Source organism: Formica exsecta, unplaced genomic scaffold, assembly GCF_003651465.1.
Source record: "Formica exsecta isolate Colony F162 unplaced genomic scaffold, ASM365146v1 scaffold35, whole genome shotgun sequence".
NCBI lineage: Eukaryota > Metazoa > Arthropoda > Insecta > Hymenoptera > Formicidae > Formica > Formica exsecta.
Window position 1 is genome coordinate 126,266 of NW_021850752.1, and position 5,435 is coordinate 131,700.

General features: G+C 35.1%; 1 protein-coding gene across 2 annotated transcripts in view; it reads right to left on the reverse strand.

Annotated features, from left to right (window-relative positions):
• LOC115238565 overlaps positions 1–5,435 on the reverse strand; it is a 101,149-nt gene extending 95,714 nt beyond the window's left edge. Inside the window, exon 1 of one of the 2 annotated variants that reach the window (XM_029812518.1) lies at positions 4,320–5,435. The gene's annotated coding sequence lies outside the window, so the exon portion shown is untranslated. The remainder of the gene's footprint in view (positions 1–4,319) is intronic. The other variant, XM_029812519.1, reaches the window with a different exon arrangement.

Consider the following 5,435-nt stretch of genomic DNA (forward strand, 5'->3'; position numbering starts at 1 on the left):
TAAGTATTTTTAGTGAAACATACACAACTAAACAATATATACGCGATACACGGTTGAAAAATTTGTATTAAATTTAACAGATATTACATGTCCCAAACAGTCCACACAAATTTTTTTGATAATTTAACATAATGTGGATATGTTAAATGGTGACACTAATACTATATTAATATTTCAACACAAAATATAAATGCAAATTTCATACTAATTTAAAATAAATTTTGTGTAAAATCAACATATTTTTAATGATAAAATTAACTTGGAAAAATGTTATTGACGGTCTGTAGTCACTCCTACTTCTATTGTAGAATAAAGTCAATATGTTTTTTTATAAATTTTGACAGATAAATCCTGTCACTAATAATACGGAACATATATATTATATAAAATTTAAAATATATGCACAAATGTTATGTTATGTTATGCCATGTTATGTTATGTTATGCCATGTTAAAGAAGGGTGTATTATTTTCTTCTTATCGTGGATTATCGTGGAAGCGCACGATATCGGGAAATGCCGTTTTATGTAACGACATCTAGTTGACGTAACATTTGATAGTCGAATCTGCGAAATAAATCCGATAACGCAATGCAAACAGAAGTGTAATTCAAGATATGCAGCTCTTCACAACAGGGTCCATTAAAGATCTTCTACTTACTGTCGTAAATTGAGCGCTTTCGCAATTTACCTTTCGGAGAAAGTCTTCGAATCGTCGTGTATTATGTTATGTTATGTTATGTTATGTTATGTTATGTTATGTTATGTTATGTTATGTTATGTTATGTTATGTTATGTTATGTTATGTTATGTTATGTTATGTTATGTTATGTTATGTTATGTTATGTTATGTTATGTTATGTTATGTTATGTTATGTTATGTTATGTTATGTTATGTTATGTTATGTTATGTTATGTTATGTTATGTTATGTTATGTTATGTTATGTTATGTTATGTTATGTTATGTTATGTTATGTTATGTTATGTTATGTTATGTTATGTTATGTTATGTTATGTTATGTTATGTTATGTTATGTTATGTTATGTTATGTTATGTTATGTTATGTTATGTTATGTTATGTTATGTTATGTTATGTTATGTTATGTTATGTCATGTCATGTTATGTTATGTCATGTCATGTCATGTCATGTTATGTTATGTTATGTCATGTCATGTCATGTCATGTCATGTCATGTTATGTTATGTTATGTTATGTTATGTTATGTTATGTTATCTTATGTTATGTTATGTTATGTTATTTTTACATTTTTTCAATTGTTTTAATCACTTAACATTTGAATTCAATTAACACCAGAGCAATATGTTAAATTAATATATGAATGGGTTAAATATTTAACACAAAAATTTTAACCGACATATTTTTTAACAAGAAGACACAAATTTTCCAACTGTGCACACGATGTATTTCTATTATGTCTTCGTCGTATAAGAATTAATAGAAAATTCTTTGAAACATCTAAAAGTTCACTTGAATAAAGCTGAAACATATTGTATGATGAATGTATACGTTACAAACAATGCGTGAATGATCTGCCCGACAAATGCAACGACTGTATGTGACGAGAAAAAATGACGCGACTGTATTCTTTATTGTGTGCGGTCGGTGTCGTAAATTTTCTTTGGTTTCACTCTCGCGCATATATAGACCCATTATGCGTATTCATTTCTCGGCTTTATTTCCTGAACTCGACTTACGTAATATTGCGTACGAGATTTCGTTCGAATAGACCGTAGTGTCGCATTACGCCGAGTCTGCCAACCGCAACTGTGCACGTTACATGCGATTTACCATTTAATTAGTCCCTTGAAAACGCAGACATTATTCACGATTCGCCACAAACTTACTCTGTTTCTAGATTATTATTATAGAGACAGAATAAATAAAAACCATAATGTACCGAGAATAATATTTTACGAGAAATGTTTAAACACCGATATATATTAACGTATGTCGGATGTAAAATATATTTTCATTCCACAAGAAAGAGAACCACAACTCTCTCTTCAAACGTTCCTTCAACTTGGGACACCGCTACAATCATACTTAATATTCGAGCAGCATTACAAAAGTACGCTTTTAACGGGTTACTTCCGGTTCTCGAGCCCTCGTGTATCGAGTTAAAAAAAAAACACAACCACATGTTACATAACCCGTCGAAAAAAAATCGTACATACGTGACAGACATAACTTGTCGACTGTTTCCATAATAATGAAAAATCGCGATAAAAACGTCAACTGTTCTGCTCATTGTCAGTTGCAATCTGCCGTTACGTCGCCTGTACACGGTAATGATTTCACTACAATGATATTATTGGGAACGTGAAAGTGGGGATTTTTTGTGTCATTAACGTTTGATATGACAATGAAATCAGACCAATAAAATTTTAGTCTAATCAAAAGTAATTTAAACAATAATCATTACAGTATATAAGAAAAAAACAAACATTGGACATTAGAAATTTATTTATTTATTTTTTTCTCGGTACTCTTTTACAATTCAATTTTAATAACTTGTCATTGAACAAAATTCATTAAAAGATTATAAAGATGTTACACAAAACGAGCGAACGACTTAATAATACCAATTTAGAACTTCCGTTGTTTTGAAAAAAATTATTTATTCGCAAGTTTGACATATACATTTCCTGCGAAATCAGTGGTTATTGTGTATGCGTGTGTGTGTGTGTATATATATATATATATAATGCGAACATTATAACAGAAATTATGAGTGTTTCGTATACATGTGCAATTTGACCTTGCAGTATCGCATCCTCTCCGTCGCTTTCAACAATGTATAAAACGTGTGACCACCTGTGTGTTGCGTTGCGTCCCCCTCGCATTCCATACATCGTAGATAAAGTGAGCGTTTGAAAGATTTTTACGCGACACGCGACGCAATTAGTAAAGGGAAGAAGGAAATATTCGTAATTCAATGTTTTTGACATTTAAAGGGCTCTTATTCTTTAGCAGTTACTTTAATCTGATTTATACATTCACATAATATTTTATATAGTAGAAACTTTATACTTATTAGCATTCTCTTCAGTTGTGCATTTGATATATTAGCGGTTCGATATTTGTAACCGGATTAATAGTAATAAAAAGATAAAAATAATGAAATAACAAATAAAAGAAAAATGTTTAAAAAATGCTTTTATGTTTTAAATAAAGTTATAAGAATTATTTACAATCTTTATTTATATAAAAAACTGTTGGCTTCGACGTCAACTAAAGCAATGTCTAATTTTATTCGATAAGAACTTCTCATATGTTAAAATTTGATAAGATGAAAGTAGAAGATCCGTATTCGTCCGATTTATTGTCTGAGGTAAAATGACGCAATAACCAAGTCAATAAAATTCCTGAAATTGCAGTGGAGTTTTGTCCTCGGAACTAGGCAGAATTCGTTTTAAGATCACATAAAATAGTAAAGTAGCTACAAATTAGCTATACGAGATCTTTTACTGTAAGATTATTTTTCTTAATAATTTATAGAAAAACACAGATAAATATGCGTTTTTTCATAATCAGTAATCAATAATATGTATTTTTCAAATAAAAAAGCAATAATTAGAAATATAAATTGCAAAGAGAGTTTATTAGGGGCCCTGATTAAAGCTCAGTGGTTAAGGCAGCCCTGAGCCCGGGCTGCATCGTAAAAGTAGAGCAGAGCATCGACTTGCTCGAGCAAAATGTATCTAGGAATACCAACGTTTTATGTTGATTTTCTGATATTAATAGTAATGAATAATGATGATGATGAATAATGTTAATATTCAATGACTGTTTTTTCTCAGTATATTCAATGGCAGTTTTTACTTAGTGTTTTTTACTCATTTTATATTCCAATGGCTCAAATACTTTCGACATATGCGTGACTTGGTATTTCTTTCGATTTCTCATAGTAAATGAAATTCGTTAAATGCGTCCATTATCGAATATCGTGCAAATATCTAATTTTCATATCTAGTTTTCATTAACAAAATCTGATTTATCTACCGTTTTATATTATTTCCTGGATCCTTTAATTAATGTATTATACTTTACGTTACTTCCTATCATTTTTTTTATCATGATATTATTTATACCAACAAAGCGAGTGCTAAAGTACCCGGGTTCTACACTGATGCTTTTCTAGATGAGCCAAAGTCCATATCTCCGATAATATTTAAACATATTGATATCGCTTTTCGAGACCAGACACTATATATGTTGTACTTTATTTCGACATAGCGCTGCTCTCGACTGTACGCAGACGAGAGTGATAAGGAGGAAAGTGAAAACTGGCGCGTACCTGCCGAAAGGACGATGATGTCGGCGCCGCGAAACAGCTGATCGACTTCGCTCGGTGGGTGTCGGCCTCGGCTAACCTCCTCCGGCACCCTGCTGCACTTTCTCACGCACTCGATGCACTCGCGAGGACCGATGGGAGATGTCTAAGGTTACGATTTCGACGCATACGCGATTGTTTCTGATTGGCTCGACGCCGATCGCGAATCTCGATCAATGTACGATTTTTCGCGATATTCGGTTGACAGGACGCGTATCTCGAAATTTACTCCAATTCACTTTATTGATGATGACATAGAATATTTGCACAATGTCGTGACGTAATCCTTGTCCCAGCTTTTCTTAACAATGACACGATATCCATGAACAATCTCTCGTTATTTCAACGACGAGACAAGTATTCGCGCGGCGTCAAAACGCAACATTATGATCGGCATGTTGCTGTAATAACAACACAAATATACGTGTAGCGTCGCGACGCAATACAGGACGCTGCTTCAATAACGACTACCTGTCAGCGGCGTCGCGACGTAATATTGCACCCGGCAGGTCCATTTTAACAAATGACGCGTGAGTTCGTGCGACGTCACTCGCGCCGCGAACTTGGCGACTATCGAGAAAGCTACGCGCGAACTCCAGAGTCGTTCGGCTTGATTCAGGCTACTCACGCGACATACTTGACGTCAGGCGCCGAACGGTCGTCCTAGGACTAGGGATCGAACGCGAAATCCTCGATGCCAGGACATCGGCCGCGCGTCATCGCCGTTACCAGCCGTTTGTATGTGTGTTCATGTTTCTCATATCCTGACGAAAGCGAGCAGAGACGCAATGTCGCTTGTTCGGATTCCGTTCGATTCCGACGCACTCGTGGCCGGAGACTCCCCCGGTGGCACCGTCGATTAATCGCACAGCGGAGAGTATAAGCTGCAGCCCCGCTCTATTTATCGTTCGCGCGACGAACGGACGGAGAGCGAGCGCGAAGAAGGCGGGGGCGGCCGCCCGAAGCGCTCGGACGAGCCAGACCGAGCAAGCACGAAGGCGAGCGGTCTTCTGTTTATACGTTACATGTATATACCTAACGATGTGCCCGCGCCCGCGGCAAAGAGAACACTGAAGGTGT